General features: G+C 40.5%; 1 protein-coding gene across 1 annotated transcript in view; it reads right to left on the reverse strand.

The window, feature by feature from the left end:
* The window catches only part of otud7a (OTU deubiquitinase 7A), a 38,331-nt gene extending 22,897 nt beyond the window's left edge, over positions 1-15,434 (reverse strand). Inside the window, exon 1 of the mRNA XM_056388259.1 lies at positions 15,287-15,434. The gene's annotated coding sequence lies outside the window, so the exon portion shown is untranslated. The remainder of the gene's footprint in view (positions 1-15,286) is intronic.
* Positions 15,435-15,465: the final 31 nt, after the last annotated feature.

The following is a 15,465-nucleotide window of genomic DNA, read 5'->3' on the forward strand; positions in this document are numbered from 1 at the left end:
AGAAAGTGCAGTGCTAGCTTCACGATCGCTGCTTTTACGTAATGAAATGCGAACACGCTGATGCCGGTAAAGGCAGAGAAGGTCACTGGTGGGTTGTTGTGTTCCAGGATGATCCTGCATGACACAGCGGGCAGAGATGTGATTATGTAGTGTGTGTGTGTGTGTGTGTGTGTGTGTGTGTGTGTGTGTGTAGAAAAACACACATGGAAACATTGAGAGAAGAGTGTGAGAGCAGCCACAGTGGAAACTCAGTGGATATTCTGCCATCCTCCCCGGTGGATCACACCACCCTTTCAGCAGAATACTGGCAAGTGCTGAGGAGTTAGTGTCAAAGCCATCCTAAGTGGGACTGAAATATCCTTTGGGTGTCATACATAATTCACATGAACAGTAAAAAGGTTCACATACTGTAAGTTTCCTATGTTTATTTGTACAATCTCTTACAGCAACTTTGTCCACAGCACCTTTAAAATCAGCCAGATGTCGTCTTTAAAATATCAGAAATACTAAGTCTAAGTTTGAAATCAGTGGACTTACCCATTAGTTGTATGTTTGTTGATATAGTTTGGCCTGAACAATGACAATCAACCGTGGAACAACTATCACTACTTCAGCCATTTGTAAGAAACATGTATTTTCAGAAGAACCACTAATAATCAGCAGGTCTGGACAAGGATATTCAACTCCAGAGGCGGAGGTGACGTGACTAATGCTGAGATTATGTGTGTTAAAAATAATTAAGCAGAAGTTTGCAAATAGAACATTTATCCGGCTAACACTGATTACAAAAAGGCACCTGCTGGATCATGACTAACATTTCAAAACAAGTACGCCCTACTGACTTCTCCAATTTAGTCATCTCTAAAGTGGTGACCAAAAGTTTTTGTTGTGAGTGATTCAAGTTTAAAAATACAATTACATTTGGCAGACGCTTCACATTATTGCTCAAGGACGCTTCGACACATGAGCACAAGGAGCGACAACCTTACAGATAATGCTCTGTCACCTGAGCTACAGCCACCCCATGTATTAAGTCAAATCCTTCACATCGTTTCACAGTAACTATACTGTAGGCTTTGCTCTAATTCTTTTAATTAGTGGAAAGTAACAAGGTACATTTACTCAAGGAGTGTTTCCATTATATACTACTTTGTACTTTTATTAGCAACATTTCAGAAGGAAAACTTTACTGTACTGTACTTTTTACTCCACTACATTCTCTTCACAGCTCTATTTACTTTTTCAGATTCAAATTCTACAAAAATATTGTATGATCTGCTTTCAAAATATGTAGATTAAACTAATAATAATCGGATAATTTAATGACATATCACTGACGGGGGCTATTGCAGAAAAATGAGTACTTCTATTTTTGCTACTCTAAGTACATTTTGTTGCCAATATGTCTGTAAATTAATTTTACTTTACATAAAGTTCTTAATGCAAGACCTGGAATGTAACCACATATTTATGTGCTAACATTATGTAAGAATACTCCTTCCTTCACAGAATTCTTTCATTTCAAAGTATTTGTCGGCAAATACTTAATATTACAAAGATCTACAAGACTTTAACCGTTAATACAATATTGAGAGTACGTACTGCATACCTATACACCCAGAAATGAATGTGTGTTTGCTAGAACTGTATTTGGGGCAGAGATGAACGGGCAATGTTCAGTACAGGTTGTATGTTTGATGTTGTGGTGTCAATTCAAAGTCTGAGACCACCGGGGGAAATGTGCGGCCTTGCAACCAGCTATTTTCACTCTGATGTCTTATCTCTTACAATCTTGCTATTACATTTATGCACAGCAAACATATTAGTAACAGAACAGAGTCAAGTTGTGTATTCTCCTCATACGCAAACACACACTGCATTGTTTAGATATTTTGCATGGTCCACTGACCCGTGAGCACTCTGCCCCCAGTCCCTCCGTATTTACAAGGCGCCATTTGTTGACAGTGAAAAGACATAGAACATAGAACTTGTTTCTTAATCATCTGCCTGCACAAAAAACTGGACGACCGTCCTCTTAATTATTCTTCATCGTCGTCATCATCATCTTCATCATCATCATCACAAAACACAACAGCACCGCCTCACAGACACTGCAGCTATACAGTTTGAAATCCAAGAGTCTCACCTTGTTAGTTAATCTAATCCCAACTTCCACCAGATGTGGCCTGTAGCATCAGATCTGATATAAATGTAACACCTACCTAATATACGTAAGCAAAAACACATTACCATTGATCCACAGCTTGGATCTAACCCACTGTGATTGGTACAATGCTGATGTTTATAATTAAAGTCCCCCTTTTTTATAAAGTGACATTTAAATAGCTAAATCATGTGTATATTTAACAATAACCACCACCATACAAAATCAATCATGATCAGCTGACAATTAGGTTTTATAAGTAAATGTTACACCACAAGACAATAAACATACCTGATGTTTTAAGATGAGGGGCTTTATAGGTGTTTAAATCTAATTAACCTTTTCTCAGAGGATAAATACAGCATAAATAAAAAAGAAAAGCTAAGAAACACAGCTGGTTTTAACTCGACCTCAAAGCAACTATGCATGCTAATACTGTACAGCAGCACCTCAACCACTACATCCTTTTTTTTCTTTTTTTATGTTCAACACTATTTGAAGCTTCACTTCTTTAAACTGCCAGTAAACAAGTTGGCTGATGAGAAGGTGTGAAATGACTTACTGTGAGTTGATCTATGACACTGAACAATGAAGGCAGGATTTAGTCGGTGAATACTTCACTCGAGCAATACAGACAATCACAGGAAGACCGATGCACAACTGGTTCCCCTTTGACAGGAGCTTATTTGTCATTTAATACAGATTCTCTTTTCCACCATAACAAGCAAATGTGCTACAGGCTATTTTTCCATGATGTACATCTATATATACACAACAATTTTACCATAATAAGATGAGTTATAGCTGAGATAATTGTCTCCATAGTGAGTGGTGATCGCCCACATCCACAGCAGATACACAGCAGGTGGGAGGTGAACATACCGTACAAACACTTACACTCTACTCTTTACACGGCATCTCCTCCAGAACTATAAAAATGGTCAGGCAGTAAATCCTATACATGCACACCAAGGTTAACAGTTTTGCAGTTATGCTCTTAAATAAGCTTTTAAAAGCTCCTGCTTCTATTTTGACTTAGATTTTTATATTTTGCAAATGTGAGGTTATGTAGATGTCAGAGTACTCTTGAGTGCACCGAGTGGACTGTGTGCTACAGCATAAAATACCGATGCTGTTAGGGAAAGCCCATCCTTTATACACTGTTAGGTATCTTTAATTTATATTCATAACATTACAAGAGTCTTATAATTAATTTTTTTTGTCCCTATTTGCCATAAAGCTGCGTTGTCTACTTCTACCTCTGACTTCCTCCATTTCACAGAACCCTTTCAACAACATGAAAAACCTTTGCTTCAGAAGGAGAGCACACAGTACTGTGCTGAGGAGGGGCAAAATAACACAAACACCAAACAATATTATGCAATTTACTACACTATTCTGGTTGATTGAGACTTCTGCCACCATATTTTGTTTTTACAATGAAATTCCTGATGAGAAGCTTACCAGTGATGCTTTAAGTAAACTTAAAATAAATTCCTACTCAAAATTGTATCTATGAATAACGTCACATTATGTGGACCAGTTACACTGAAGAAAGAAAGGCCCAGTAAGGCAAAATATTTCATCAATATTAGCTGATTAGTGTTTAAGTGTCAGGTCGTTCTATCTTTCAGCCCTCACTGTAAAAGGTGAGAAGGCTGTCAAAGTTGGGAAAGGATCTCAAACTGAACGCAAAGTAAAATCCTATCATGAGGAAGTGTTGTGTCTCATCATGCCCTTCCCCCTGCTGCAAACGACCATCTTGACTTGACAAAGTGTAAAATTGATTAGTCTGATGGTGGTGGATGAATTGTACCTTTTTAGAAAGACTGGATGTGACACTGTGACAGGCTGCTGCTGAACCTGCCAGTGGCAGAACATCTGGTGTCAGTTTCCAACCCACCTCCAGCCGGGAGAGGAGAGGAGAGGAGAGGAGAGGATGCCTAGCAGCTGAGGAGGGTTTTCTTGTTTTTATTATATAGATAAAACAAATGATGAGGATGATCACCTGGAACTTATAATAAAATACCCCCCCAATATTTCTTGACATTTACAGTCCAAAAGAATAATCAAAAAACAATCTATATTGAAAATAGTTGCTATACATCTTGGTTTGATCGGTCTATATGATCTAATTTAGACCATTTCTTTTTCTTCAACACATCCATTTTTTTATCTTCATGTGTTATAATTTCTCTGCTGTAAGATGTGCCCTCTGAAAAAAGATAGCTCACCGGTGCCACATACAGTGTGTCCTCATAAAGGTTTCACGTTCAAACTGTGGATTTGTCAGCTTGTTGTTGTAATTAAAAAGGAACTAAATACAATATTAGACAACATCTATGAATCAGACAGTTAATCTCAGCATGCACGCTGCGTTTAAACGACTCGCTTATTTCACAGCTCCCCGGTATAGTAGACGGCAGTGGTCCAACGTGTCCAACAGAACCTCTGAAACCTGAAACCTGAGCATGGTTTACAAAATAGTGGCAAAAGACTTGTACTGCGAGGGCAGGGCAGAGGATGTGGGCTTGTTGGTCAAACGCAAATGAAGTTACTGAAACCTCAAAGGGTCTGATCCCTCCTCTACTTGACAGAATATTTTGGATTCTTCAGGCCAAGCAGAGAATAAAATCTTGGACTCTGGCTTGGACAAACAGCTCTGGCGGGCCAAATGTTGCTTCATCGGCGGTGTGTGAGCTGAGCTGCAGTTAGCTGGGCCAAGCACCACCAGGCTGAAACCGCTGTGCTAAACATCCTATGATCCCTGGTGTTGTAGTGCACGGGTGTGTGAGAAGGCAAAAACATGCATGTGTGTATATGTGTGTATGCAAAAACACTAACCAATGCATGTTCGCTACCCAGTGTGCCCGCAGTGTGTTTACCCATCTCAAAGCTAACAGAGCAAGTGCTTCCACGAATGGCTGCCAAAACACAGAAGACAGCTAATAAAAGATGGCATTCATTCTTACCCGGTACGTCTTCACATGCCTGTGCACAGCAAAATGTCAAGCCACCCTCTCAGTTATGGTCAGAGGGGGAAAAAAAAAAGAAAAAAAGACTGCTTTTGCTACAACAATGGATGCGGCTTTTCTATTTTAACACACAACAAGATGGAAACACTAAAACGAGACGTCAGTTTCAAAACAGCTCTTATTGATGTGATTCAGTGAATAAAAACAGAAAAAGGAAAGACACAGCAATGGAAATTAGTGTTGTGTTAGACTCGGGGTAATTGTGCGTTGGAAAAACAAATGAGCACAATTCCAGTCAAACAGATCATTTCCACCTTGCATCAGTAGTGAATAATCAACACAATCCATTAGCTTGCTTCAGAACACGGCACACTTAAGTGGCACGGGAAATTCATGTAATGGGATATTATAATGTCTCACCAAACTACAAACTTCAAAGTCCTTGCTTGAGAGCACAAGATTCAATCAGTGAATTTCAATGCAGAGTAGAAGCACCACTTGCTATTCAGCCTTCATATCAGTCAGTCAGCCTCAATCTCTGTCCCTCTTCTTCCTCCTCCTACTTCTCCTCCTCCTCCTCCTCCTCCTACTTCTCCTCCTGCAGCCACAATGGCAAGCTTGTATTTGTGGTGATTGTGTATGTGCATCACCAGTAAGAAATGTATAGGGAAAGCAAAAGTGTGCATGTGAGTGTACATGCAAGACAATATCATGGGCGGCCTTTGCAACATATGACGTTGTTTCAATCAGCGCCTGGGAGGACATGTTCAAGCGAGGGCTCTTCAGGCTCATCAAGTTTAGCCATTTTGATTTTTGAGAGCGCCATCTCTCGCCATCTCCATCTCTTTCTGTCTCTCTCTCTCTCTCTCCAGTCACCACCTGGGAGTGTGCCGAGTCCCTCCTCACCCCTCCATTATACTCTATTCACTAGTGGGATTTTCCCTGCCTTCAGGTCCCGCAGAAAGGCGTTTATTTGCTGTGACCTCAGAGCACCCTCGCACCCTGAGAAATCGACTGCTGAGCCCCACTTCCAGAGACAAGACGATGGAGAGACCAATGGTGAGAAAGCCAAGAAGGTGGAGGGACTGACTCTGTTGCATGTCAGTCAAACACTAACCACTCCCATTTAATGCACAGCAGACAGCAAGTGTAATACTCTGAAGTCTTGACCCCTTGACACAGTCAGTAATGAAGCCACGCACAAACACTTGTATAAATACTTTCTCTTTCACTCGCTTAATCCTTCTCTAAACTTAAAAAAAGCAGAGCTTCTGTGCAGCAGCATTTCACATGCTGTGAGAAAGATGCTGCCAGAAGCAATAATGTCACTTTACATCTCATTGCTGCGCTGCACACTGCAAGCACAGCATATGTATGGAGGGGAGAGTTGTTAATTTACACTCAATGCATCATCACATTAATATTTGAGGTACATTTTGATTAATGCTGCAGTGGACAGCATGAGCACTGCGCTGTGTCTATACCTGAGGGACACCAGTGTTTCTACAAAACTTTCGATTTTTGTTCATCTGAATCTGAATTAACCATCACAGCTGTAAATTTGACCGCTTTAACCGTGGTTTCCGTTATTTATGGACACAAAAACAAAACGACATGCTACACATCATATATTCCCCAAAACAAACACATTCAGTATTTACATTACAAGCAACAAATTGATGTAACAAAGCAACTGATAATTCTTCTGTCTGACCTTAGAGTAGACCTCCAGTTCCAACAGAGCTGCAGTCACAGCTCAGCTGTGTGTGCAGCATGCACCCAAACAAAGAACTGGTTGCTGAGGGGCACCGAACAAGATCATAACCCCTTAAAATGTCAATCCCTCCAGCCCCACTACCACAGCGGCCAATACCTCTTTTGCCCACAAGCAGACAGCTGTGACTACAGACCGAGGCCTTACCAAAGCAGAGGGTTCATGACTTTCTGTTGATTTGAAGAAGATGCCAGAGAAAGGGAAAAGGCATCAACAGTATGCTGTGGATATAAATAGACACTTAGTAGCCTGTGTCAGGTGTATTGATGACAAGTGTTTGTTTCAAGCAACAAGGCTAATATGTAAGTAATATACAGAAGAGATATAAAGAACTGTTTGTTATCTTAATCTGAATCGTCTGATCCCACATTAGATACACAGACCCAGTAGCGACGGCCAGCTGGTGTTTCCTTTTTGAGTTTGTGTGCCAGCTCAAAGACCTACATGTGGTTTACCACGTACATGTACAGATTTATGCTGTACAGTAAATGTGATCTACGATTGGCTTCATCTGTGAAGATTATTGTCATCACCTACAGATCAGTGATAATTGGGGGTGTACTATATTTTTACATCTACGCCCTGCAGAGGATGTATAAAGTAGGCTGATGATGATGTACTCTGAATTCACAGAAATGAAACACACACACAAACACACACACACACACACACACACACACACACACACACACACACACAGCCATATATCGGTAAGCTAAGCAGCTATGCAGTACTTTATGTTCCCTCGTCAACTTGATTATTTCATTTTAGTAGGCTATAATTATTTTTTTTAAAACACAGGAAAACAACATTTACTACAAAGCAGTGCATCATGCCATGTTGGCTAGATCACTTACAGTTGTACCTTCTAAACAAGCATCACAAATGTACAGAAATGTCAAGAAAATAACTGTCTTTAGCTGAAAAATCACACAACAGCCAAAATGTCCTACAATGACTCCTGAAAATGTGAATTTCATTATCTCCACAGAAACTCCAATAAAAAAGGAAATACTAGAAGAGATTGTTTTGACACCTGTTATATCTCACACTCTACATCTCACAATACCTGTATTGCACAGTTTAGCACCAGTATTGGATTGATTCTGTGCGTGGGTGCTTGCATGGTTGTGCATGTACATTCAAGTAGGTGGAAAGGGCAATATCACATAACCTCATTCTTAACTTAGTATCTGAGGAAAAAGACATTAAAACCCATAAAGCTGTAGGTTTTTGGGTTTTAAACAGTTTTCTGGCTATAACATAAGAATGCAGTGGTGATCTTTCACCACTTTACTAGTTACTGATTACTTCAAATATTGAGAGGGTACAGCTCTTCCCTCAGTCAGCAACTGACCAGCCAACCCCCTTCCAAAAAAATCAGCTAAGCAACATAAGCTCCAATTCAGGTATTACTGCCTTTGTTTTCGACTGTTATATGCATTAATCAAATCAAACCACACCCAAACCCCCACCCACACACACGCACACTCAAAGACGTACATGCACAAAGGCACTGCTTTTATATCCACATGGTTTAGGAGACACGCATGTTTACTGGCTAAAGGGGAAAAAAATCCATTTGCATTTTCTCTCACAAGGACTGCCTAAGGATACACTTTCAAAATTCACTGAATTGGTTCATGGAAACCATTCGCCTCTAAGTTTATTTGACATGCACAGCTTCATAGTTATGCATTTAGACAGAGAGTTAGTCACCTTTCCAACTAGATTATATGTGTAAAATAAGCTTGAGTTGCAACATTTGATGGCAGCAACAACGTCTGGATTTGAAATGAACTCATCTCCCTCTGATGGCAAAATAGTTTGCAAACACAAGAAAAAGAAACTGACCTACAAGACATAATACTAATATAACCATGGCCAATGTATTCTTATCAGAGGTAAGAGATAAATGCCCCTCGACTCTCCAGATGCTAATAACAGTAAAAACACAAGCCAGTAAATAACTAGAATTACAGCCCCGTGGTCGTAAGCCTCTGCTGACCAGTCAAGTTTACATCCATGTCTGTCTAGACTCATATAATACACGTAGTGAAGACTTTAGAGGTATTAAGTGATTTGTGATGAAGGGATATATAAATAAAATTGATTTGAATTGACTATGTCAAATTCCTTGTGTGTGTTCACATGCTTGGTCAATAACGTTGTAGTCATGACAACCGACGATGCTTCAAATATGGATGTTGCTGCAAAGAAGCTACAAATTCTAAACTGTGGATGCTTCACACACATTCACACAACACAGCAGCACAGAAGATCTGTACAGTCACCACAGGTTCAAGGTGGGCACCCAAGATTAGTGCCACCAATTCAGTATCTGACCAAATATGTTCCTGAGTTATGGTGTTGAGTAATGGCCAGAGGTGTTTTTGCATGTCATTATGATGTCACATTGAGGTTGACCTTTGACCTTTTGGGTATTTATCCATTTCTGTGAAATTGTGTCATAATTAGCATATCAATTCTTGAGTTATGGCCAAAAATGTATTTTGTGAGGTCACAGTGACATTGACCTTTAACCTTTGTAGGTTTGTGCCAAATTTGAAGAAATTCCTCTCAAGGTGTTCCTGAGATATCACATTCACGAGAATGAGGACGGAGAACTCGAAAACATAATGTCGCCGGTATGGAGGCATAAAAAAGGACAGAATCCACTGCTCACTCTTGTTGTCTGACATTTATAAAACTATTGAAGGAAGCTACAAATGATTGTAAACTGAACCGCAGGTCCACAAGTGCTTCCTGCAGCCAACACCCGAACTGTGGCTGTCGAGGATACTTGGCCCGGAGCACAAGTCACCAGTTAATGGAGGCAGAAAAAAAATAAGGTGCAGATACTTTAAATCTGATGCATGTGTTATTTACTCCTATTACACAAGGCCAGGGTGGAGTTCAAGCCCTTACCAGAAACAAACAATGGTTACTTGATCTGAGCTCGACAAAGATCTTTGATATCAACTTTTACACTGGCCTTTTGGATGAAAAAATAAACCTTGGGCTAAGTAACTTACTAACTGATGTGTGTACACTGGCCTCAAGTGCACCCGCAAAGAGGGCATTCAGTGGGCGTGGGTACATTGTGGAGGAAAGATGTGTCATACTCAGACCAGTATCAGTAACTGACATTTAAGTAATTATGTTGTAGTGACTTATGACACATGCATGCAAAAATGTTTCCCCTTTATAGTTCAAAGGTCTTTCACAAAAACAAGTGTTTTAGATCCAACAGAGATGGTTAATTTAAGTGATTCACTGATCTGGCACTGTACAGCCTATGGTCTGATCAAGTTCAAAGAGGGTTTTTATTATCCATTAAATTAATTGGCTAGTTTAGGCCAATTAAGTTCCTGATAAAAGTTTCTTATGCTTTTTTTTTTTTTATGAAATAGTCAAAAAGATGTAACATCATTTCTGATGTGACAGCAGGAGTAGTACACATACACTCCTCAAACTCCATCCACCTCTTTGTGGATTTGTGAAGCATATTTTTGGAATAACATTAAATCACTGATGTGGCATTAGCCAATCTTGTAGAATAAACCCCAAAGCAGCTGTTAAGAGTGCAGGTTCAATTTCAGCTTCTTATATCCGTGCAGAGCTTCTTAACTTTCATTTGATTCATTTTAAAGTTTTAATTAAATCAAAGCTCATTATTTACACTATTCCTGGTTGACATTTTCAGTGTAGCTATTTATATTCTGTAATGACTCGAATGAATGAAGGAGTGTTTGCTGCCCCCAGAATTTTGCAAACTGTTACTTACTGTTACAATTGTTAACTATACGCATCAGTAAAGCAACAAGGAATGAAACCTTAAGGTGCTAAAATGTTAACCACAGCAATAACAGAGTTGTCAAGCTGAGCATGACATACCAGTGCGTTCTATTGCAAAAAGTACGGAGGGGTGCAAATAAATTGTGTGAATATGAATGATAATTTATTTCAAAACAAACCCCTTATTTATTTTTTTAAACAAATATCCTACAATCAGTCTCCAGCGACCCCATCTGCATATCAAGTAACCACATATGGGGTTCAGACCCTACAGTTGAGAAAGTATGAAGGTTGGGGGTGGGCAGATAGGTCAAAGAGAGTGTGTGTGGGAGGGGCATAAAAAAAGCAGTGGGAGGAAGAAGCAGCTGGGTGAATCTGAACAGACTTCCACCACATATTCTTTAGAAATTTACACAGCTTTTAATTTATTTTCCTGCAAAACTTCATAAGATAATTATAGTTCACAAAAACAATTCTACTTCATGGACCTCTTGTGTCACTCAGATCTCCCCAGAAAGGAAACAATGAAGATTGGAGAATTATTACTATAGATGAAAGAAAGGGCAAATTTACTCCCTGAATGCGTTTTGTTGGACATTTTATGAGAAAGTGCTGTGTTAACGCTACAGCTGCATCTTATGGAGTAAAGATGAAAGTAAGGGCAGTGACAGTGACAGACGGCAGAGCATTTGTTTTCTCTACTTAAGAAAATGAATGACGTAGAAAGCAAGCGGAACAGCGCTACCGCTTTTCTTCTCTCCGGGTAGTGTCTAACCTGCATTTCCTTTTTAATGTCTTCTTCAGTGACAATACATAGAGCTGTGTCTTGCAGAGAAAAGGAGGCCTGACCTCTTTTTCTGAATGAATGAAAATGACCTACACTGTGGGCCTGCGTGAATCTAAATTGAGTCACCAAGGGTATCCTGTGCAACAGTGTTCAGTTTGATTTAGAAACTGCTCCCTTGCTGATTCGAGGCAGGACAGGGGATGGCTGTGCCCATCGGGCCTAGTGGGGAGAATGTTACAATGGCTGATGTCTCTAGCAGCCAGCCTGATCCCAGACTGAACACCAGACAAGCGAAGCAACGCAAATGCAATTAGGTGCAGGAGGCGCAGACACACACGTGTACTCACACTCACACACACACACACACACACACACACACACACACACACACACACACACACACACACACACACACACACACACACACACACACATCCAGGCTATATGGCCGTCACACAGGATATCGTCTTGGCAAAATATAACATCCAACTCCTGTTGCTGCTTGTTGTGTCAAAAAAATCGTTGTCTGTCACACACAAACACACAACCTGTGGTCTCTCTTTCTTTCTGACAGTGTCACACTCTCAGCCTCAATCCTAACACCAGCTCATGGGTGAATCTATAAAACCTATATGTCATATTTTAACAAGCACCGACTTAAAATACCAAGCTAACATGTTCCACAGAAACATTTTCTATTGCAAAACATAAGGGTTAACTGGAAATTCAACTGCCATTGTTACACTATAATAGCCATAATCACACGTGCTCTGTGGTGCAACGATGTCAAATTTCAGGGTCTCCCAGGGGAGAACTTCATAATACATTTTATAAAAATAATCCTTTCTGAATTAATTCAACCCCAAAACCTTGAAATTATATTGAAGTAAAAAAAAATATATATAATAAACAATATATAAAAAAATATATATAATATGGATATATATAAATCCACACCTTTGCTATTAAAGTATATGTAGCTCAAATGTGGCAACGCATTAAGCTTAAGGTTAAGGGTAAATGTTAGTAACCATCAAACATCATGTAATCCAATGGCTTTCAGTTGTGTGTTAAACCAGCAGGTTTTAGTTTCAGCATCTGGATTCAATAACTTCATCTTCAAGTGTTAGATGAAAAGGACTAGACTGGGCTCTTTAGAAATCAGACAGCAGCCATTGTGACTGTATGCTGTAACCTTACAACAGACTTCATCTAATGACTGTTAGATGCCACCTTAAGGAATCCTGTCTGTATTCAATATTAAAGAGAAAGCCTCCCTGATTCTCTCTTGAAATTCATTTCATTCAAAGGAGGATTGCGCCTTAATGTCGCTGATTAAAAAAAACAATGTCCATTAGAACAACAATACGTGTGAAAGAGGACCATGTTTGTTGGGGGTGTTTGCTTGACTGATAGCCGGTCAGAGTCAGCCACAGTGGTTGCCACTTCCCCATCCCACCTCATCCTTGTCGAGGAGGTGCTCATTTCTTCACTGTGGCTCAAATTAGGATTTTCTAGCTTCAGTATCTCCCAAAGATGACTTAGCTAATGTCCAATCTTCCAAATATCTCCACCTTTATGGTTCCCCTAAAGACTATAGTTACACGCCACGGGGGGGATCCCTTATGTACCCCTCCAGCAATTCAGACAACACAATCTGACTTGCAGATTCACACTGTCTAATCAAGCTTCACTATTTAAAAAAAAGAGCATAAATCATGGTTAAATGGTTTCTGCAGTCAACATATTATAATACGTCTGTGGTTGAAGCCTCCACCATAGCATGATTACAGCTTCATGGAACAAGGCTTACTACTTCATTTGTCTGTGATTTTGGACGTACAGTTTGTGCTTCCATTCACACACAAGTCTGAGAACGGGTTTGCTCACCGGGAGACAAAATTCCAACATCGAGGCCTGTGCACAGACGCACATGTGACCACAGTACAGTGACTCTGGTGATGGTGACCAGTAGCCCCTCCACCCTCCCCTAATTTGATGCATGCGAGAAGCCCCTCTGCCTGCCTCCATGGCCTCTAGCTGACCTCCCTCCGCCTGCAGACAGAACACTTAACATTGCTTCCCCACCTGTAGAGATGTCTGAGGAACAGGGCCCACTTCAAAGCCCTGCAGTGATTGGGCCGTGATTACCAGGGGCACTTGACTCATTTCATCTCCTCTGAAGGACTAAACTTTGGGGGAATCAGGCATGGAGACATGGAATTCTTTTGAAAGGAAACAAGAGATTTAAGCCCCAGTTTGCAGGTGCTGTTCAGGGTCCAGATGATTTATTTTGATCGCTCTTTTAGATAACTGTCCAATGACACCGGTGGAAAAGCACAACATTACTACTGAGTGCCCTGGTGCAAAATGTGAAGAAATATAAACTGCAAGTATGTTTTGATTGAGCAATCTTTTTTTCTTTTTAACAATGAAAGCTTATGAAGGTAATTTCTCTGCTAAGGTTTTTGAAGTAGGTTGTGTGCAATCGGCACAGATGTTTGCAAAGAAATGTCATTTTGTATCAGTGGAAAAGCAGTTTGATAAAGCGGCACTGCTACAGTGACATGAAAGCCCAACTGAGTTCAACAACAACCGTCATCTCTGCTCTGCTTTTCTGTAGCTAAATGCCAGTGACAGGAACAGAATTCACTGTGGTAACTGATCAGGTGCCAAGCGCCCTCTCCCCAGTGCCCTGCTGCACTGAAGCCCTCTATGGAGTTGGCATGGCCTGGCTTGGCCAGGCAGCCACGGGCCCTGCTTTGTAGCTTTGCCCCGTCCATTCGAGCTGTCTCCAAATCAGACTTGACTACTGTCAGCTGCCCGACTCAACAACCTGAGTCAAGAATTTAGATGGGGTAAAAGGTGGCTGGTCCAGTTGTAATGGTAAGACAGCAAACAAGCTGATTTGATGTAAATCATCAGCTTACAAATGACCCAGAGGAAACTGTGGCAGACTTTATTCCACTAGAGTTGTACCCAGCTCAAATATAAGCTGATATTAATGATAGATTAAAGGTTTTATTATGTAGGTCTTTGTCAGTGGGGGATAAATATCGTTTTAAAAGTACCAAAGCAATGAATTAGTACCCTCACCATCTTTTCATACAGGCATAGTTAGAGATATTGTGAAACCAGGCCAACAATAAAAAAACGTATATGGGCACCAGAATTAAACCAGACAGTGGTGTTTGCAATTAATGTAAGGCTTCCTATATTTCAAGATGACCATATGAGATTTACTCTATGAAACATATAGATGTTATGCATTTCTTTATGATCTACATGTGAAGCCATCTGGGCCAAAATACACTGTAATGATTAATATTCCATGTCTGTAAAATGAACTATAGCCTTCAAGGCTTCATAGCCTCAATAAGCTAATGTGCTATTTGTTTTAGGATAAGCTATCATCACAAATTATACTCATCTGCCTCAAGATACATATATACATTGCTACTGTTGGTTCCTACATCACAAAGGTCTGTGACTAAGCATACAGATTCAAGACCACATCCATGTTTACAGCATTTAACTGTCAGACTCCGGCTAACGTCTCATCCTAAAACCGTCGATGAGATGTGTGGCCTCGATGTGTTTGCCTTCGACCTAAAAATAAAGGTATTCGCACGGAACCTGAAGTTGAATGCGTCGAGGCACGTACTCGCATAAAGGCAGGTGCACCTGTCTGCAGTGGCAGCCTATTGTGTTCACTATCAAATGAGCCATGAATCGGCCTGTCGCGCTGTTTGTGGGAGGATAAAAATAAAAGCAGGTCTGTCTCTTACCGTTCTGTTTTCAGTCATTACTCCCCATCGTAACGTTTTCAGTCCAGACCTCTGACGAACCGTTAATTCCTATCAGGCTGTCTCACTCTCTCCCCCTCTCTCGCTCATCCCCATGTCATATTTCTCCGCTGCAGCAGAACAAAGCCACGCCTCCTCCGACCGCCGCTGCCGCGTGACGT

The sequence above is a fragment of the Seriola aureovittata genome, chromosome 10 (genome assembly GCF_021018895.1).
Source record: "Seriola aureovittata isolate HTS-2021-v1 ecotype China chromosome 10, ASM2101889v1, whole genome shotgun sequence".
Classification (NCBI taxonomy): Eukaryota; Metazoa; Chordata; class Actinopteri; order Carangiformes; family Carangidae; genus Seriola; species Seriola aureovittata.